The sequence below is a fragment of the Rhinichthys klamathensis genome, unplaced genomic scaffold (genome assembly GCF_029890125.1).
Source record: "Rhinichthys klamathensis goyatoka isolate OS25496 unplaced genomic scaffold, OSU_Roscu_1.1 h1tg000111l_1, whole genome shotgun sequence".
Taxonomy (NCBI): Eukaryota; Metazoa; Chordata; class Actinopteri; order Cypriniformes; family Leuciscidae; genus Rhinichthys; species Rhinichthys klamathensis.
Window position 1 is genome coordinate 1,949,699 of NW_026606649.1, and position 23,035 is coordinate 1,972,733.

Sequence of the window (23,035 nt, forward strand, 5' to 3'; positions counted from 1 at the left end):
TTAAATATAATGTCAGAAAGATTGCAGTTAAACGCAGTAAAGAGTTAAAAAAAATAAACAAACAAAAGGAAATAGAATTACTTGATAATTTGGGTATATTGGAACAGAAGAAAATTCTAAGTAAAGAAGATGAAGTTGAATTAGCTAAAATTCAATCTCAACTAGATCTGATCTATCTTGATCTAGCTAAAGGTGCCTTTATTCGTTCAAGGGCAAAATGGCTAGAAGAGGGTGAAAAAAATACCAGTTATTTTTTCTCTCTAGAGAAAAGAAATCTTAAAAGAAATACTTTATCAGCTCTAAATATTAATGGAAGCTCTTGTACAGACCCTAAACAAATATCTGATTCAGTTTTTTCTTTTTATAGTAATTTATATAACTCTAACTTTGATCTGCTTAATTGTACTAAATTCATTAATATAATTCATCAGAACATTCCTACTATTGATAAAGAACTTCATGATTTATGTGATTCAAACATTACTCGTCTTGAGGTTAAAGATGCCCTTTTTAAAATGAAAAAAAGGAAAGCACCTGGTATAGATGGGCTGACAGTAGAATTTTATTTACATTTTTGGTAACAAATTGAAAACCCTTTTTATAATATGTTAATTGAATGTATTAATAGTGGTGAAATGTCTGCTACCATGAAACAGGGAGTTATTTCGTTAATTGCCAAACCTGATAAAGACCTAGCCTGGCTCCGCCCTCCTACGCACTTCCGCTCAATTTTATTTTCCTTCAGTACTACGTCTGGGATTGTGCTGTAGACTTTGGTTTCCAGAAATAATTTTTTTACCGGTCCAATCAGCGAACAGAGGGAGTGGCTGAGAACGATGACGTTGATGTAGCGCGTCAGTTTGAGTTGGAGTTCAGTAATGGCAGCGGAGAAAGACGTGAGAAAATCTATTCGGTCCGTTGTTGCAAAACTGCCGAATATCCAGAAGTTAAAGCCGGAGCAAGATCAATGTTTGCTAAGTGTTGTTGGTGGCCATGATGTTGTGGCCCTCCTCCCCACGGGGTTCGGGAAAAGTTTAATTTTCCAGCTCACTCCGCTAGTGGTGAATGAGTTAGCTAAGGCGAACGATAGGATGCAAAGCCGATAGTTGTTGTCGTCTCCTCTTGTTGCACTAATGGAGGACCAAGTGAGGGAGGCAGAAAGGTTAGGAGTTGGTGCTGGGCAGCTCGGCGTGCACGATGATCACTGTACAGCATTTGCGGCAGATCCGAAACGACCGCAGCGGCGTATTGTTAATGATTACACCCAGCTTCGACAGTTGACTGAATACATTACTGTCCTTAGTGTCAAATATACATTTAGAATTTAGAATTGTTCCTTGAACTCTTAAATTCGATGAACAAAACATGCAGCTCTCGTTGACAGACATCTTATTCTAAACATAATCCTCTGATCATTCGGACTTGTTTTTTTTTTATTGCTTAAAACAATACACAAGTAATAACAGAAAACATAATACAAAAACAAACAAAAAATAATAATAAAAACAAAACAAAAATAAAACAGTAGGGGGATAATATAAAATAAACATGAACAAGTTAAGAGAATTACATGACACTGAAAAAAGGAAAATAATTACAAACAGATAATGTTTTTAAGGCTTTTTTTGTTCTCAGACAACTTAATTGAAAAGAGGTATTTTTAAAATTCTTTCACAAATATAAGAAAGAGAGGTTTAGCATTTAGATTTATGAATATGGAATTCGGACTTGTTGTTTCCAGCCGGTTTCAGCGCATGACATACGTCACGACCACACGTTAGCGATTGGCTATGGCAGATCCTGAGTGACGCTGGGCAGATCCAATAGTTTTGAACTTTAACAGAGAACCCGCCTACAAGGAAGTAAACGTTTCTCAATGGAGCGAGGCCAGACTCTCTGTACAAATGAAATGTACGAGAGTCTGGTAGAACCAGGCTAATAAAGACCCACATCTTCTAGAAAATTGGAGGCCGATCTCCCTTCTTACAGTTGATTATAAATTAATTACTTCAGTATTTGCTAACAGATTACAAAAAGGGTTAAATAATATAATCAGTGAATATCAAACAGGCTTTCTAAAAGGTCGTCATATAACTAATAATATTAGACTAGTGCTTGACCTTTTGGACTATGCTGATAGTGTAGAAGATGGTGCTATCATTCTTTTTTTGGATTTTTTTAAGGCATTCGACACCGTTGAACACAATTTTTTATTTAAAACTATAGAACTTTTTGGTTTTGGAAACAATTTTCTAAATATTGTTAAGATGTTCTACACTGATATCACTAGCTCTGTGATTCTTAATACCTCCACCACTAAAAGATTCAATATTAATCGCGGAGTGCGTCAAGGTTGCCCAATCTCCCCCTTTTTATTTTTATTAGTAGTTGAATTATTATCAATCGGTATTGTCAATAATGATCAAATCCAAGGTCTTAAAATTTTTGATAAGGTACTTAAGATATCCCAATTGGCAGATGACTCTACTTTGTTTTTAAAGAACGTGTCCTTTATTCCTCATGCTATTTCCTTCATCAATCTTTTTTCAAGGGCTTCTGGTTTAACGTTAAATTTATCTAAATGTGAAATCCTCCCTTTACACAATTTAAATGATAAACATATAATGAACATTCCAGTTAAATCCTCTGTCAAATACTTAGGAATTTTTGTTACAAAAATTTTTCATGAAAGGCAAAACCTAAATTTTTCTTCTAGATTAAAGAAGACAAAAGTAGTGTTAAATTGCTGGTTACAACGTGATCTTTCCATTTACGGTCGTGTCTTATTATCCAAAGCGGAAGGCTTATCTCGATTTGTTTATCCCGCTCTATCACTGCATGTTAAAGATTCTAACTGCAAAGATATTAATAATTTATTCTTCTCTTTTGTTTGGAAAAATAAATCCCAAAGACTTAAAAAAAGGGTTCTCACTAATAAGAAGGCTGAAGGAGGCCTGGAGATGCTTTATTTTGAGGATGTAAATAAGACCTTTAAGGTTAACTGGCTTAAGAGATGTTTGATCACCCCTAATTCTCTTTGGAACCATATTCCTCATAGTCTCTTTAATCAAATTGGTGGCTTGAAATTTCTGTTAACATGTGATTATAAAATTTCTAAAATCCCCCTCAAATTATCCAAATTTCATCAGCAAGCTCTTCTCGCTTGGAAAATTTGTTACTGTCACAATTTCTCTCCTCACACCTCCATAATTTGGAATAATGGGAATATAACTGTTTCCAATAAATCCTTGTTTTTAACAAATTGGTTCAACAGAGACATTAATCATCTTATAAAAATGTTTGACAATTCTGGGAATCTTTTAACTTACGAACAATTCATGTCAACTTACAATTTTCCCGTACAGTTTAGAGAATTTAACTCCGTTATTAAAGCTATTCCTGTAACACTTCGTCAACTTGTCAAATGTCATATTTGTTACAATTCTTTATCTGTGACAAACCCAAATTTAATTTTAGAAGGTGTTGCTTTACTTGAGAAAAAATGCAATAACAAACATATTTGTAATATCTTCCAAAAACAAAACAAAATATCTCCTAGAGGGAAATTTTTTTGGAACTCTAAGATTGAAAATATTGAATGGAGAAGAGCTTGGTTAATTCCCTTCAAATACTGTATTAATAACAAAATAAAAGAAATACACTACAAAATTCTACATACCATTTATCCTTCTAAATCTTTAATATCAAAATTTTCTGATATTGATGATATGTGCTGTTTTTGTAATAATGAGAAAGAGATACTGACTCACTTATTTTTTGACTGTAAAGTCGTGAACCAGTTTTGGACTGATTTGGCAGATTTTATATTTAATCTGATGAATATTAATTATTGCTTTACTTTAAAGGATGTTACCGTGTATTATGAAAATAAAAGCAATAAGGATCTGGAATTTATTGTTAACCTTTTTATTTTGTTAGCAAAATTTCACATACATAAACAAAAATTTCTTAATTCATCTCCTGTGTTAAATTTGTTTTGTTCTGACTTTGATTGTTACATTTCTTCAATAAGACTGTTAAAAAACAAAAAATCTGTGAAATATTTAAAATGCTATGATACACTCTTCAATACCTCTGGTGTTTTGTAATATCCTTATTTGTTAAAATTGAATGTGAGCTATGCTTTCTTTATTTTTTTTTATTTTTTTTTGTCTTGTCTGTTCATATATTGTTATTTGTATGTTAATTTTCTGCAATAAAAAAAAAAAAAAAAAAAAAATTGTTTCAAAAAAAAAAAAAAAAACTCTACAATAAAGGGTGAATTATTGTTTAATCATCATCATAATAATTTCATATGCATTTATTTCACAATATCTATTATCTTAAGATTATATATACACTCACCGGCCACTTTATTAGGTACACCTGTCCAACTGCTCGTTAACACTTAATTTCTAAGCAGCCAATCACATGGCGGCAACTCAGTGCATTTAGGCATGTAGACATGGTCAAGACAATCTCCTGCAGTTCAAACCGAGCATCAGTATGGGGAAGAAAGTTGATTTGAGTGACTTTGAACGTGGCATGATTGTTGGTGCCAGAAGGGCTGGTCTGAGTATTTCAGAAACTGCTAATCTACTGGGATTTTCACACACAACCATCTCTAGGGTTTACAGAGAATGGTCCGAAAAAGAAAAAACATCCAGTGAGCGGCAGTTCTGTGGGCGGAAATGCCTTGTTGATGCCAGAGGTCAGAGGAGAATGGCCAGACTGGTTCGAGCTGATAGAAGGGCAACAGTGACTGAAATAACCACTCGTTACAACCGAGGTATGCAGCAAAGCATTTGTGAAGCCACAACACGCACAACCTTGAGGCGGATGGGCTACAACAGCAGAAGACTCCACCGGGTACCACTCATCTCCACTACAAATAGGAAAAAGAGGCTACAATTTGCAAGAGCTCACCAAAATTGAACAGTTGAAGACTGGAAAAATGTTGCCTGGTCTGATGAGTCTCGATTTCTGTTGAGACATTCAGATGTTAGAGTCAGAATTTGGCGTAAACAGAATGAGAACATGGAACCATCATGCCTTGTTACCACTGTGCAGGCTGGTGGTGGTGGTGTAATGGTGTGGGGGATGTTTTCCTGGCACACTTTAGGCCCCTTAGTGCCAATTGGGCATCGTTTAAATGCCACGGCCTACCTGAGCATAGTTTCTGACCATGTCCATCCCTTTATGGCCACCATGTACCCATCCTCTGATGGCTACTTCCACCATGTCACAAAGCTCTAATCATTTCAAATTGGTTTCTTGAACATGACAATGAGTTCACTGTACTAAAATGGCCTCCACAGTCACCAGATCTCAACCCAATAGAGCATCTTTGGGATGTGGTGGAACGGGAGTTTCGCATCATGGATGTGCAGCCGACAAATCTGCGGCAACTGTGTGATGCCATCATGTCAATATGGACCAAACTCCCTGAGGAATGCTTCCAGCACCTTGTTGAATCTATGCCACGAAGAATTGAGGCAGTTCTGAAGGCAAAAGGGGGTCCAACCCGTTACTAGCATGGGGTACCTAATAAAGTGGCCGGTGAGTGTATATATATATATTATTCTTTCTCTTTTCTGCATTTCACCTCTGCCTAGCTTGGTTCCTTGTAATAAACCCTATGTTCTATTGTAAATCCTATTTAACATTGTTGGCTCTGTGACAAATTGCATGTTCTGTTCCTAGATCATCATGTTGATGGCCTGCTGCACCCCCTGTCCAAGACAATCTCCACGGCTATGAACCATATGATTAGTAAGCAAAACCTCAAACATACAGTGCTCTACTGTTCAAAAGTTTGGGGTTTGTAAGATTTATGCTTTTGAAAGAAGTCTCACATTTTAGAAATCATTAACCCCAGGTTTTTTCAGTGAAATTGTCCTTGAGAAGCCTGTAGGCTAGATAATCAGCTAATAATAAGTGACAAATATAATGGTCATAGTTATAATAATTCATTTAACTATTATGATAATATCATGGTCATTGGTATGTTTTATTTTATTTCTCTAGGTCTGTCTTGAATTATGTTGGCCAATGAGACAGACACCATACTGTCCAACTCAAAGGTATTTATTTATTTGTATGTATGTTTTATTGATAAATACTGAAATTATTTTTACTTATAAATGCTGAATGTTGGTCAGGGGGTCGACAACTTTAGGCACGTAAGTTATTTTTCACAGATATCTGGCCAGCTTACTCGTGGCTCATACTCTTAGCCTTTAAAATGTTTGAATTTATATCCCCAATGCAATATCAGGGGTAAAGATATCATTAGAGTTCTTAAAGTTATGGCTATGCTCTTGTCACCAGATGAGGTATAATCCCTAGCGTTTGGGCCTGTGATTCTTCAGGACAAGATCTTGATGCCATCCACACTCAGTACATGAAGAAGGTAAGTTTCACAATAGCTGCCACTATCACAAATCAAGAGACCGAACACAACAGGCTTTCATCCGTATGAACTCATCCATATGTAGTATTTTTAATGACTTAGGTAAAGTTGGTCTTATATTCACACATTTAGCCTTTTTTGCTTAAGAACGTTCTCAATAATAAGTGCAATAAAGCACATTTTTGCAAATTAGAAGCAGCTACATGATCTTGACAACAAAGATGGTCAACTACAACATTTTCCACAATCGAAATCAAAATGGGCAAGTATGTTTTAATGGCATACTTACTTGCGAATGTCCACTGAATGTCCAATGTCGTATGGTAAACAAGATAGGGACCGTCTAAAAAGTTGTATTTTTTTTCATTGTGTGCAAACAGACAACTACATGTAATTCACCTAAAGTATTTTTTCGTGTTCCAAAGGGCGTAGTGCTTTCCTAATCATCAGACTGACTTACTACAGGTGAAATTTTGACAATACCTCCCTTACTGTACGTACAATAGTCAAATATGTTTATGAAAAAAATACTGTAATTCACCTAAAGTATTTTTTCATGTTCCAAAGGGCGTAGTGCTTTCCTAATGACCACTGTGACTTACTACAGGTGAAATTTTGACAATACCTCCCTTACTGTACATACAATAGTCAAATATGTTTATGAAAAAAATACTGTAATTCACCTAAAGTATTTTTTCATGTTCCAAAGGGTGTAGTGCTTTCCTAATGACCACTGTGACTTACTACAGGTGAAATTTTTACAATACCTCCCTTACTGTACGTACAATAGTCAAATATGTTTATGTAATAAACATATTATTACATATGTTTATGTAATAAACTCTAATTCACCTATAGTGTTTTTTTATATATATTCCAAAGGCTGTAGTGCTTTCCTAATGACCAGTGTGACTTACTACAGGTGAAATTTCCACAATAACTCGCATACTGTACGTACAATTATCAAATGTTTATTAAAAAAATTTACTGTATTTCCCCTAAAGCATTCTTTTCGTGTTTCAAAGGTTGGAGAATGTTCCTAGTGATCAGACTAACTTACTAAAGGTTAAATATTGCCAATACCTGCCTTACTGTAAGTACAGTACATACACATTTTTTTATGAAAGAATTACTGTAATTCACCTTAAGTGTTTTTTCATGTTCTAAAGGTTATAGTATGTTCCTAGTGATCACTCTACTCAATTAATTTTGAAGTAGGTATTAGAACTGCTGTTCCTGGTACAACAGATTTCGTTCATTGATTAAAAACTGTAAAGATTTTAGCTTAATCATATTTTTAACGTTATAAATAAGCAACAATCTTATTGTAATGATTTAAATCTGGAATCCATTGCTGCTTCAATGTATATTTAATGACAAATTTAATCAAGGTATTGATAAATATTTTCCTTCTAAATATCAAATGAGTTGAATGACTTCTCTAGGCTTATGAGATTGTACTTTGTTATAGAAATTACCAGTGTGATTATCGAAAATGTTATTTCATGTATTCTCTAATGTCTGTATTGAATATCTGAGAGGTGCACTGTAAAACCCAACACGTTAAGCTAACTCATTTCAGTTGAGACCGATTACCTCAATTCAATTAAGTTTATAAAAACAATAGTTATGAGTACTCTGAACTTATTTTAATTAAGTCCACTAAAACAAGGATATTTCTTAATACACAATTAAACTTCTGCATTTAAATATCTTTAAATATCTATGTTGAGTAAAAACAGCGAAATTACAAACTTTAAATGAACTTTTAAGTGCTTGTAGTTACTACTAGCTCACAATATCACACACAAAGTCAAATCCTTTATGTTAAGCTAACTCATTACATTTGAGGACACCGATTACCTTAATTTAATTTTAAAAACTAAAAGAAGATATACATTGCAGTCAAGAAGTTAAGCAATTATTTAAGTGACTAATTAAGTGATGATTGAGCATTAGTCAAGTCAAGTCAAGTCACATTTATTTATATAGCGCTTTTCACAATACAGATTGCATCAAAGCAGCTTCACAGTGATAACATGAAAGTAGTACAACACAGTTCAATAATATAGTTCATTAGTGATGAACACCTGCTGTTAACAAGCAAAATCACTGAAGGAAAGAAAAACTTGAAATGCAAATGAGCTGCTGCTCCCAGCACAGGGGGCGGAGCCTCCTGAGTTTCTGTCCTTTTACCTCAAACAAACATGCACTGAAAATTTCAAAAACGTTTAGCCTTTTATTGTCAAACCGGAGTCAGACATAGATGGAGTGACAGAGGTTTAGAAGGACTTCATATCTTGACAGAGGTTATGAAGACTTCAGTTCATAGACTTCATTTCTTGTCATATCAGTTGATTTAGCTTAGACCTTGGTGAACATTTACATTACATTTATTCATTTAGCTGACGCTTTTATCCAAAGCGACTTACAATTGCTATATATGTCAGAGGTCGCACGCCTCTGGAGCAACTAGGGGTTAAGTGTCTTGCTCAGGGACACATTGGTGTCTCATAGTGGATTCGAACCCGGGTCTCTCACACCAAAGGCATGTGTCTTATCCACTGCACCATCACCACCCCAGGGTATAATGAAGGGTATAATTGCTATGATCTTTGTAACTGTAACAGAGCGGCCTACAAACTCCTTGTGAGTCTTGAAGCTAACTTTTGCATGATGAAACTAGGGGTGTGCGATATCACGGTTTTTGATCGTGGACGATTAAAATGTCTCCACGATCTGCTTTTGAAGAAATATCGTAGTATCGTGCATTTTATCAGTTGCAGTTCTGGCGCCTAGCTCCGTCTCAACATACAACAAATGTTAACGCAGAGGAACGGGACACTGCAGTTCACAGAAGTTCATTATTTGCATGTGCTTTAAAGCCTTGCTGGTTAAACATGTAATTCACGTGCTGATGCGCTGTTCTGACGTGTGCTTTCTGAGCGCATACACCCGAAGCACACGGGCACTAAAAGCCTGTCTAACAGCGTCTGTTTACTGGACTACGTTATAAGTTATCTTTCGAGTCTTATTGCGCTAATATTGTCAAATACACACAAGGTTTACATAAACAAAGTTGGTTATGTCTAAAGTGAAAGCAAACAGAAAAAATGAGAGAAAATCTGCTTGTCAAATGCGTACATTAGACGCGTCGCGTGCAGCTCTTAAAGCGACAGTAGCCAGTTAGTAAACAAGCTGCCTCTTGTCCTTAAAGAGATAGTTCACCCAAAAATAAAAATTCTGTCATTATTTACTCACTCTAATGTTGTTCCAAACCTGTATTAATTTCTTTCTTCTGTTGAAAATAAAAGTTATTTGGAAGAATGTGGCTAACCAAACAGTTGCTGGTCCCCATTGACTTCCATAGTAGGAAAACATACTATGGAAGTCACTGGAGTACAGCAACTGTTTGGTTAGCCACATTCTTCCAAATAACTTTTATTTTCAACAGAAGAAAGAAACTTATTCGGGTTTAAAACAACTTGAGAGAGTAAATGATGACAATTAAAATGTTTGGGAGAACTATCCCTTTAATGTTAATAAAACAACAAAACACAAAGAGGAAATCACTCACTGCTCTTGACTGAGAACTTTAGTAGTAGCTTTAATAATAATCAATGTATAATTTATACAGTGAAGTCTATGTTGTGTTTTATTTTCGTATTTGTTCATTTAGCCTAATTACTTTCTTCAATGCTACTGTTAAATACCCCTACTGTAGCTGAAAAAAATAAAGCACTGTTTATTTCATTTGTATATTAAGTTGTGTATGCTTAATGTGTATCTTTGTTCCTAATTCTTAATAACAAAGAAAATAATGATAAAGATTTTTATCTTCGCCACTTTGGCCTAAATGTCTGCCATTCTTTTTTCTTTTGTTACCTATAAGGCTTTTTTTTTTTTTTAAATAGGGACATTAGTTTGGCTGTAATGCTCAGTCACTTGCAAAATAGTAAAACCAACATGAAAAAGAATCGTGATAAAATCGTTAATCGTGATTTTCCTGAAAAAAATCGTGATATGATATTTTTGCCATATCGCCCACCCCTAGATGAAACTACAAACTATCTTTAGTAAATCTTTCATTAATTTATTATAATTCTGACTCTTGTCTTAAATTGACTGACTAACTCCTGGTTTTAATTAATCATATCTGGTCCTTGGGTCTTTAACTGTATACAGTGGTAATCTATATTGCAACAAGGACAATAAAGCAGAAGTTTCTGCAGATATTATTTAATGAACAAAGTTTAGCCAGTTTATCAAGTATTCTTAATGTAAGACATTACAATTTTAAAAGTGGCGTTAGGTTCCACTGTTTAACTACAGTGAGCACAACCATTGGGCATCTTTTCCAGGTAGCTTGTCTAGTGATAGTCCGAGGCATGGTACCAATATTTTGCACTGTTCACATTGCTTAACATGACTAAGGACTAATTATGTAATAAACCACTAACAGTTATGTGTGTTAACCAATTACATTATGTAATAAATAAATATTAAATAATTTTAATATGTTCAATTGCTTCAATATTTTGGTTTACCCAAAGTAGTCCTGACTGAAAACTGTGCTGAAAACAATATTTTCATTCAAACACACACATTTATTTTTATTCAATTTTTATTTTATCGTCACTTCACTAAAAGAAAATATAGTATAAAGTAAAAATTACGTGACAAAACAATCAGTTAAAGGGTTTATGATAATATAAGAACAACTTAAACCAAGAGAGGATCAACAACAGCAAAATTATGAAGAGGTGATATTGAAATATTACTCTAACCATGAGGAATTAATTACAACTTTTATGTATAATCACAGTTGTATTCCATGGACAATTAGAAAGATAATACAAATAAAAAAGTGTTTACATCAACAGTGACTTTCTACGTTACTTTGGTTGAATTTGAAGTTGAATTTGGAGGGGGGAGAAAGATCATAAAAGTGAATGTCATGTAAGGACAAAGTTTGTTGGCTGGTGGCTATATCAGCACATGTGACTTAATATGTGAAAATATTGACCATGAAGGACAACTACACATACTGTCACATGCCTGTCCTGTCTTGTGATGCACATGGGTGTTTTGTTATTTTGGGCCATGTGCTCTTGTCATTGTCTGGTCCCTCCCCCTTGTTATCTGATTATTGGTTCATTTGTCCCACCTGTCCTGTTCATTAGCCTTCTGTGTTTGTTCCCTATTTAGTCTCTGTTGTGTTTGCAGTTCAGTGTTGGTTCGTTTGTCCAAGTACCCGGTTCCTAGAGTTTATGTTCATGGTCTGTGTTATTTCTGTTTTCCCCCTTGAGGGAGTTTTGATTTGTAGCTTGTGTTTGGTTTGTTGTTTCATTAAATTCACCTTCACCTGCAATTGCATCCACGCTTCCTGATTTCTCATATCGTGACACATACAGATTTACAGGAGAGTCAGTGTCAGAAAAGATGATGTCAACAGCATCCTCTGAACAAACCATTATTTTGGATAACCTTGCATACAAAAATATACCGGACTCGGACTCCTGCAATCAGACCCTTTACTCTGCAATCAGACCTTTCTTGCTGTACAAGAAGCAAAAATTACATGTTGGTCATAAAATTCTGCACTTTACAGTATCTTGAATGCCTTCATGATCTTGCTGTACATTATCTGTCAGATTTGCTGCACCAATGTGAACAGGTTCATTCACTGCTGTTATTAATAATGTAGCCCCTATTAATGTTCTACAACCTTAAACAAACAAAACCCCTTTTAGTGAATTACAGTATTATATTGTTATGTAATACAGTATTATTAAGTATTGTCAAAATCTCACGTATATTAAGTCATTCTAGTCACTAGGAAAGCACTACACCCTTTGAAACATGAAAATAATGATTTAGGGAAATTAGAGTATTTTTTTTATAAACATTTGATAATTGTACGTACAGTATGGTAGATATTGTCAAAATTTAACCTGGAATAAATCAGTCAGGTCACTAGGAAAGCACTACACCCTTTGGAACACTAAAAAATACTTAGTCAATTACAGTAATTTTTGCATAAACCTATTTGATAATAGTATACAATAAGGGAGTTATTGTCAAAATTTCACCTGAAGTAAGTCAGTCTGGTCACTAGGAGAGTACTACACCCTTTGAAACATGAAAAAATACTTACGGTGATTTACAGTAATAAACATAATTGACAATAGTACGTACAGTAAGGGAGATATTGTAAAAATTTCGAAAAGAATACTTTAGTGGAATTACAGTAATTTTTTCGTCAACTTATTAGTTTATTGTACGTACAGTAAGGGAGTTATTGTCAAAATTTCACCTGTAGTAAGTCAGTCAGGTCACTAGGAAAGCACTACAGCCTTTGAAACAGGAAAAAATACTTTAGGGGAATTACAGTAATTTTTTCTTGAACTTATTAGTTTATTGTACGTACAGTAAGGGAGTAATTGTCAAAATTTCACCTGTAGTAAGTCAATCTGATCACTAGGTAAGCACTACAGCCTTTAAAACAGGAAAAAATACTTTAGGGGAATTACTGTAATTTTTTTAAATTAATATTTGTATACTGAACGTACAGTAAGGGAGGTACTGTCAAAATTCCACCTGTAGTAAGTCAGTCTGGTCAGTAGGAACATACTACAACCTTTGGAACATGAAAAAATCGCTTTGGTGAATTACTGTAACTTTTACATAAAAACAATTTGCGTACTGTATGTACAATAGCCTACACAAAAGTACACTAAAGCAGTCTAGGTGAATACGCAGCAAATATCAAACCTGCAACTATTTTTACCCTGGTTGTTTTTTTGTTTTTTTTTTTAAACTTGACTATGTTCATGGTGCTGTCCACGTAGGCTATGTGGTCCTGAAGGTCCTACATGATCAAGTCAACTTGGGTAAAGTTGCTTTTTATATTCGCTTCGCATATTTGCGGAGTTCCGCGTTCAATATCTCGTGAGCTGAATATTGCTACTACACAAATAACATTGTTTTAATATTTTAATCTCCTCAAAACGAGCTTTCCTTCGGGTTTGCACTTTGCAGATGGTCCCTTCTTAGCAGCCTGCGCATAGAGATCAATGTATTTTGTCCAGTGCGAAGGAAAGATCGTTTTGAGAAAATTTATGTTGTAGCTTCTGGTGTTTTATCTGTAGTTATATGTGATAGGTGTTGTGTGTAGCAACAACGTTTAGTTCACGAGTTATTGAACGCGGAAGTCCGCGAATATGCGAATATAAAACCAACTTTACCTAAGTTTTTTAATGTTGATCATATTATTGCTATTTTGCAACGAAAGCCACGGCAGCACACAGTGGTGATTCGAGAACGAATCTGTGGACTAATCTTTGAACGAATCGTGAGATTCAATGACCCGTTCATAAATACAGCCACTTGCTTTGTTACCATAGACTGTTGTGTTTGATACTGAATGAATGAATGATTTGATGACGGATGACTCACTCATAAAGACAGTGACTTACCGCCACCTACTGGCGATTTTAATTTAATGTTTAAAAGTATCACCTCATTTTTACCATCATTGCATATTTATTGAACATTGTTTTATTTAAAGCATTATTTTTTTTTATAAAAGTATATATAAAGGTAAAAAATTAACTGGAAAAAATCGATTAAAAGGGGCAGATATTGTCCCTTAATGGAAAAGGTGTGACTGCAGTCTAAGTGCAAGAGGGGTTACGGCACTCTAAAATATTGGAGTACCACTGAACTAAGGAACAGGGATATGTAGAATTGCACAAGTGCTACTGCTAAAGAGTTCGTTGTCAATACAGCCCGTTACCTTGATTCAAATGTCTCATAAGCTTAATTGAATTTGCCTAAAGCGAAAAATTATAATGTCATTTTTTGTCTAAAGACGACATATAAAATAGCTACCAAAATGAATGTCGGTAACTGAAGTTTGACTAAAAGTAATGACTAAAAGTTGACAAAAAATGCAATGACTTTGTCAACTAAAACTAGACTAAAACTGAAAGACAAAATTACAAAAATGTGACTAAGACCAATAAGCATTTTCATCTGAAGACTAAGACTAAAACAAAAATGGCTGCCAAAATTAACACTGTCGTGTCGTGCTGAACATTTTCCTGTTTTTTTTTTTGTCGTGGTAAAGTCTTAAATTTGCCTTTTAGAGGACTTAAAAAGGTCTTAAAAGTCATTAAATTTGCTGTTAAAAAATGTGCAGAAACCCTGTGTATGCGTTTCATATATTAGGTCTGTGCATCCGTCTTAAAGGGACAGCAGCCTAATGTTCCCGCAGCTGTTTGTGTCGCCACTGGTGATCAAACAACAAAAGAGAAAATGACCTGTAGCTTTAACAAAGATAAATTAAATGAATTAATAGTTATATTTCATTTTTACAGTGAAGACTTATTTTACATTCGATAATTCAATTTATGTACCTGATGAGTTCGATTTTCCTAAAAAAACATAATGCACTGCTTATTTCAATTGTATTTTTCTTCTAATGTATTTATCTATGCTTGTAATTTGTTTATAATTTTCTATTCAGATTAGGGCTGGTCCGAATACCATTTTTTGAGCTTCGAAGCTTTGGTAGTAATGATCATCGAATATTCGAAGCTTCGGAATCTCTATATGTCTCAGAAATCCCAAGTCTCTCGGAAGTTCCGGGAGTCTCCCGCATATTGATAGTGGCTCCCTGATGCCCGCAAATTAGTTCAATTCTCCCGGAACTCGCGAGGTCCAAACCGTGTTGCGCGCGCACGACAGAGAGGGAGAGAGCGAGAGACCTTGTGTGTGTGTGCAAATGTGCGTGTGTTTCTTGAAGCGCATGTAAGACCCAAAGGTCAACAATACTGAACAATCACCCCCCATCAACAAAACTGAACAGTAGCCCCCCCCCCCCCACCACCACCACCACCACCCCTACTTGCCAGGATGAATAAACTTTTAATAAACTACAGAACAGCGCGAGCGGGAAGCGGCGCGCCTCACGCGAGCAGAGCTTATATGCTCCGAGAACGGACACTGCACTAATGATATAAAACACACACACACACACACACACAGGTCTGTTAACTTAAGCGATATTTTTAATAAGGTAGTCTTATAATATTTTTCTCACTGACAAAGTAGGGTAGATTTAAATAAATAAAAACGAAATTTAAATCAATAAAAACGAAATTTAAATATAGAAAAACGAAATTTCTCCTATATTTCGCAGTAGATTCATTTAGATTGATAATAAGGGGTAAATAGGATAATACATTTTGTTTCTATTATTCTATTTTCAACAATGTCAAAGCAACGCAGCTTAACCCAAAATACAAGCTCAGGCACTTCTGTCTGAAGTGGGTTGTCGAGGTTTTGTGGCACACTCTACAACCCGGTTCCTCAGAGACGTCGGATTCAGAGTTGCGTCGCACAGTAAAGAACTTATCTGAAGCAGCAGAAAGGAGCAGCAACTGGCTGTGGTTGAGACGGAAAGATTCTGGCTGGCTGTGTACAGGCCGCCACGGTACGGTTTCGAAGAATTCTTGAAAAACTCAAAGAGTCTGTTGGTTTAGTTGTATAGTTTGCAGAGTAGTTACAGTTATTACGTCCTGTGTATTTTGCGTGAATGAGGATATGAGGTGTTTGGACAGATATTGTGTTTTGCGGTAGTATGCCATACGGAACCGTTGCCACTGACCGCTTTAACGACTGCAGTGGGGCTCGACAGCCTTAGTCAAACGGGTTGGCGCGTATGGTCGGGTTGCGGAGAGATCGTGAGAGATTGTGGGTAGGTCACATGTGAACTGCGAGGAAGGAGCAACCTCAGCAGCAGGAGGGATGTAGAGGTCAGTAAGCTGGGCTGAGTTGAGTGGGGGACGGAGGGGGGTGACTCTGGGACGCCAGAGTCACTGTCGAGCCCTCTTGAGGTGGCGTGGGCTAGTCGACGAAACACTGAGGATGGAAGGTGCCCACTTGAAGACCCTAGAGATGTCCCCTACTCGGCTCAATCCAGCCGGTTGTCATGCTGATCCATTGAGGAGACCGCACTGTGGTTGCAGCCGTTGTGTGTACTGACGCGCCAAATACACTGCAGCCATTAACACCAGACAGAAGGAGATTCACATCACCAGATGGAAAGAGGCGTAAATGGATGGAGAAGCAAAGGTTACTGTAAAGCTACGTCTTAGTTGGTGCTTATCTTGGCGAAAGTCGAGTACAAATCAGCATGAAGTTTTAACATCTACTCTCGTGTAATGGAAATCATTTTTCATCAAGTTTTTCAATATCGTGCAGCCCTAATAGTGAGCATATCTTAAATGAAACCTGGAATGATAATTTGTGATACCAGATGAGATGTATGTATGATAGATTTTTAACTGTACTATGTTTGTATTGCAGGTTTTCTGGGATCCCAGCGGAAGGCATCAGATGTTGGCCTGGACAGATGTACCTGTACACCACACGACCTCTGCTTTTGCATGGATGGCTGATTACTATCATGTTCTGTGAGGGTATTATTATAGCAAAACTGAGCACCTGTGACTGTGGAGTCTGTAGGTGTAAAGTCACACATCAGTAAATTTAAAGTCACCGAGAGAAAGTTTTTTTTTTTTTTTTTTATAATAATAGAAGTTTCAAACTTTTTTCTCTCTCACAAACACAGAAGTTACAGCTTTTCAAATTCTTCATTGGAATTGCACAAATACTATTTTACAAATCACAAATTAAGAAATGTATATGCTCACATTTAAGCCGCGATCACACAAGGGGTTTGAGCATATGACTTACAACAAAAATATCATTCTTTTAAGTCAGCCAAGAGGTCACACCTTCATGTATTGATCTTCTACTGGTCACACGTTATAAATGTAGAGCAAATTCACAGGTCGGAGTTCACCAGACTTGAACTGGAATGCAGTAAAATATGAAACTTTTTGCGAGAGCTAGCATTTCCAATCTCCCACATTCACATGTAAATGAATGGAAGTCAATGGAATGAAAAGTGAAGTGTGACCACATGAGAATAGCCAAACAGTATAGATGATTCACAAAATTATACACAAAGAAATGTGCATGATTGGCCAAAATTGTACTGTTCTCAACAAAAATATGACCCTGTGAGTTTGGTAATTTGTAGAGTAGGATTTGTGCACCTGCAATGAAGAATTTAAAAAGGTGTAACTGATGTGTTGTGTCTGTGAGAGAGAAAGGAAAAAAACTACATGTTTGCAACTCCTAAAACATTTTCTCGAAGACTTGACATCTACTCTGTTTTGCTTCAATAATACTCGATATAATACATAATTTGAGTCGATATTCTGATCATGTTTTTTTAAGCACAATTTATCAATGCCAAACCACATCAATCTTATTAACTATAATTTATTTTGTATAAAATGAATATACAGTACCGGTCAAAAGTTTGGAAACATTACTATTTTTAATATTTTTTGAAAGAAGTCTCTTCTGCTCATCAAGCTAGCATTTATTTGACAAAAAAAAACAGTAATATTGTGAAATATTATTATAATGTAAAACAGCTGTTTTCTATGTGAATACATAGTAAAGTGTAATTAATTCCTGTTTATAATATATCATGTGACACTGAAGACTGGATTAATGATGCTGAAAATTCAGCTTTGCATCACAGGATTAAATTATATTTTAAAGTATATTAAAATAGAAAACCATTATTTTAAATTGTAATTATATTTCACAATATTACAGTTTTTTTTCTGTATTTTTGATCAAATAAATACAGCATTGATGAGCAGAAGAGATTTCTTTCAAAAACATACTAGTAAAGTAATACCATCAGATCATCTTTTTTATTTGTTCATCTGGCTGTTATAACTCATGTACAACAGCATAACAAAATCTAAAGTTAGTGATTTAAGGGCCAAGAGACCAACTAAAACAAACACTGATCACCATAATGGTGACTTAAGATTCCAGGGGGGTTTTCTCCTTCAGTGATTCTGCTTGTTACCATCAGGTGTCTTCAATAATACTTAATCATCACTCAATTAATCACAAAATTATCTCATTAACTTAAACACTGCTTCAGTGTTCATTTAACACTGCTCAGAGTTTATATAATTCACACTGATTTTCCTGTGCCTTTACAGTTAAGTCAGTTTTTAGTTTTTAGGACAGTTTTTAGCATTTTAATCATTTCAATTAATAATTTTGTACATAACTGTTACCATATCACTGGTTTGTTTTAAGGGGCTGAAATATCAAATAAAAAAGCAATTTGTTTGAATGGTTGCCTGTGCTCCTGAAGATTATTTAAAGTGTATTTGGAATTGTTTACTTTCTTTGTCACAACAACCAGTGGCAGGAAAAATAGAGAAGACATAGAGTCAGCCAGCCTGACCAGCTAAGACCAACACTGACCAGCTAAGACCAACACTGACCAACTAAGACCAGCCTGACCAGCTAAGACCAACACTGACCAACTAAGACCAGCCTGACCAGCTAAGACCAACACTGACCAGCTAAGACCAACACTGACCAGCTAAGACCAACACTGACCAGCTAAGACCAACACTGACCAGCTAAGACCAGCCTGACCAGCTAAGACCAGCCTGACCAGCTAAGACCAACACTGACCAGCTAAGACCAACACTGACCAGCTAAGACCAACACTGACCAGCTAAGACCAACACTGACCAACTAAGACCAACACTGACCAGCTAAGACCAACACTGACCAACTAAGACCAGCCTGACCAGCTAAGACCAACACTGACCAGCTAAGACCAACACTGACCAGCTAAGACCAACACTGACCAGCTAAGACCAACACTGACCAGCTTAGACCAGCCTGACCAGCTAAGACCAACACTGACCAGCTAAGACCAACACTGACCAGCTAAGACCAACACTGACCAGCTAAGACCAACACTGACCAGCTAAGACCAACACTGACCAGCTAAGACCAACACTGACCAGCTAAGACCAACACTGACCAGCTAAGACCAGCCTGACCAGCTAAGACCAGCCTGGCCAGCTAAGACCAGCCAGGCTGACCAGCTAAAACCAGCCTGGCCAGCTAAAACCAGCCTGGCCAGCTAAGACCAGCCTGACCAGCTAAGACCAGCCAGGCTGACCAGCTAAAACCAGCCTGGCCAGCTAAAACCAGCCAGGCTGGCCAGCTAAAACCAGCCTGGCCAGCTAAGACCAGCCTGACCAGCTAAAACCAGCCTGACCAGCTAAAAAAAGTGTTCAAAACCCCTCTAAAACCAGCCTGATAAACCAACTATGACCAGGCTGGGAGACCAGCCAAAACCAGCCTGATCATCTTAGGCTGGTTTTAGCTGGATTTTTCAGCAGGGTGATCTTAAGTCATTTTCAATAAACTGCAAGCCCATCTACCCACTGCGCGAGTTCGCTTAAATCATACGGATTGTGTTTACATTCCACTACAAGCCAACGTGCATGAGGGACAGCGTTTTCTCGCTGATCAGATACTGTGTGTGGAGCGCACATACTCTGACTCTGTATTATCGTTTGTTTTACTTAAACAAATCAGACGACACGCAGGTTGCTTGAGAACTCTCCGCTTCCTTTCTTTATTTCCTGTTACGTCACCCAGTACGTATTGCACGTTACATAGAATACATTACATCCCCCCTTTTTTTTTTTTTTTTTTTACTCTTTAACTTATTTCAACGTTTACTAATGCTTTCACAAACAGGCATTAATACGTATAACATTAAACATTTACTCTGATGCATTGTACTCAATGCTAGTGGATGTGATAGTCTCTAAACCTAGAAGGAATTTTAATCTCTCTTCCTGATTTTGTGAGGATGTTTGGCTTTGTCTGTTCTTCAGTTGAACCATTTTGATGTGCTTGTTTCACCACGACAGGTAAATCAGGATTCATCTCTCTCTCTGACTTTGCATTTGTTTCTTGCTCGGTGTTAAAGTCATCCTGATCACTTGCTGATGGAAAGTTTTGTTATTTTGTCTTTAACGGATGCTTTCTGTTTCTCCTGTAGATCCTTCCATCTGGTGTGCAAAGAACATACGATCTCGGTGAGTCATGTTTCTTCAAAACTGTTGCAGGATTTCAGATTTGTCCTTGCTGCACTCTCACTTAGTCTCCTGGTGATATCTCTGGCAACTGTTTGGTGTTTTTGTGATAATACAATTTTTGCTTTGACTGCCTCTGTTTGAGTTTCTCTTGAACTTTCTTACATCCTTTTGGAGTCAACAATTTGCTCGAAGTTGGCAGTTTAGTTTTCAATCTTCTTCCCATTAGAAGTTGTGCCGGTGACAAACCAATGCCATCTAGTGGAGTATTGCGGTATTCCAGCAACGCAATATATGGATCTCCATTCTCATCTTGTGACTTTGTGATCATTCTCTTGATGGTTTGGATCATTCTTTCTGCTTGTCCATTGGATTGAGCATATCTCGGACTAGACGTTTTGTGCTCGAGCTCCCAGTTTTCTGCAAAACACTTGAATTCTCGACGGGCATATTGTGGACCATTATCTGATATTACCACATGTCGTGCCCATACCATACCGTACCATACCATGTCGTGCAAACAGTGATTTCATTGCAAGTATTACACTTCTCCTGGTAGTGTCATTCAGCTTTGCAATCACAGGAAACTTGGAGTAGTAGTCCACACACATCAAATATTCAGAACCATTGTGCTGAAACAAATCAGTACCAACTTTTGCCCATGGTCTGTCTGGCACGGCATGATATATTAGTGGTTCTTTTGTGTGACTGTTTCGATGAGTGTTGCACGTGGCACATTGAGATACCATTTTCTCAATCTCATCTGACATTCCCGGCCAATGATGTCTCTTGCTCTTTCTTTGGATTTCACCATTCCGAGATGTGACTCATGAGTTTTATCCAACATCTGCTTTCTCATTTTGTTTGGTATTACGAGTTTTGACGCTTTGAACACAAGTCCGGATGTATAACTTATTTCCTCTTTATGTGTCCAATACTTCTGTACGTCTTTGTGTACAGCCCTTTTTTCTGTAGGCCATCCTTTTATGCTGTATTCTTTCAGTTTCTGCATTTCAGGATCTTCAGCTGTTTCTTTTCTGAACTCTTGCAGTTTCTTTTCCGTCACAGGCAGCTGAGATGTGATGAAATTTACCTCTAACTCCTCTTCAAGCAGTTCTTCGTCGCATTCATCAAGGTAAGCACGACTCAATGCATCTGCAATGTGCATTTTTTTACCTGGCTTGTACTTGACTTTTAGATTGTACCTTTGAAGTCTGAGCAACATTCTTTGTAGTCTCAATGGAGTTTGATGTAGAGGTTTTTTGAAGATGCACTCCAGTGGCTTGTGGTCGCTTTCTACATGAACTTCTCTGCCATATACATATTGATGGAATTTTTCACAACCATATACTATCGCAAGCAGTTCCTTCTCAATTTGTGCATATCCTTGATCCATATGCAACTGGTCTCTGATCTTGTAACAAAACCGCACCCATGCCTTCAGAACTGGCATCTACTGACAATGTTAACGGTTTGTTTACATCGTAGTATTTCAACGTTGGTCCATTTGTTGCTAGAGCTTTGAGTTTCTGAAAACTGTTCTCTTGTTCGCTTCCCCAGACCATTCAACATCATTCTCCAGCATCTGTCTGAGTGGAGCACTTACTTCTGACAAGTTGGGAATAAACTTGGCAAGATACTGCAGCATACCCAGAAATCTTTGAAGATCTTGCTTGTCTTCTGGTGTAGGTAACTGAACTACAGCTCTCACCTTATCTTCGGAGGATGACGTCCTCCGGCTCCGCTTCACATTCTGTAGCCGCCTGCTCCGTATCACGCTCAGCCTCTTCGTATTCTGTGTCGATTTGTTTAGCAGCAGCAGATGCTACGTTAGCAGTGCTATTAGCATTAGTCTTGCTAGCAGTTTTCTTTCGCCCGTCTCTCTTCTTACTCGATGCGGACGGTGCAAAAAAATCCAGGGACATTTTGACACTTATTACAGCTGTTGGGGTGAATCACACGGCGAAATTGTTACTTCAAATAGTTATTTTATGTCGACCCAGTGGGGAAGCGAAAAAAGTGCGTCTATCTTTGCAAGCATCACGTGATCCCCCCCCCCCCCTTTTTTCTTTTTTAACAACTACTAAGGGTGGATTGGATACAAACATGAACCCCTCAGTGAACCCTGACCCTAATAAATAAATTATATATATATATATATATGAAGAGATATATCCAAAGGTTAATTAAAAATACATATGTGACCCGTCACGGAAACCAGGGACACAAGTCGGCAGCACAACTTGCGAGCAAAATGAGAAAGAAGCGTTTTTTTCCAAAATTGGTGATTTCCGCTTTTTTGCAGAATCTGTTAGTTGAGATCATGAAGAAGCCTCTCCATGTTTGAGATAACAGTATTGGTATATTTAAAACGTACATTTTGAGGTTGAAATCGGCTTGTTTTTCTGAGATTCTAGCATGCAGTAGGGGCGTGTCATTGTCTGTGTGTATTTCCATACTGAATAGCCGCCGGCGCTTTTGCTCCCCGCCCCCCCAACAGCGTGCTACTTATTATGCAGCACTCTGGCCGGCTCTATCTGATATCAAAATTCAATGAAGATCGATGCCGCAAAGATTGTCGCAGACGAGCTGAACCGTGGCAGTT

General features: G+C 36.9%; 1 protein-coding gene and 1 long non-coding RNA gene across 2 annotated transcripts in view; one reads left to right on the top strand and one right to left on the bottom strand.

Annotated features, from left to right (window-relative positions):
* The window catches only part of LOC130087734 (radixin), a 553,959-nt gene that overhangs the window by 106,673 nt on the left and 424,251 nt on the right, over positions 1–23,035 (bottom strand). The gene's annotated exons all lie outside the window — the stretch shown is intronic.
* LOC130087797 (uncharacterized) lies at positions 5,591–6,409 on the top strand. Its single transcript, XR_008807396.1, has 3 exons — positions 5,591–5,772; positions 6,028–6,083; positions 6,331–6,409. It is a non-coding gene; the product is annotated as an uncharacterized LOC130087797 (long non-coding RNA).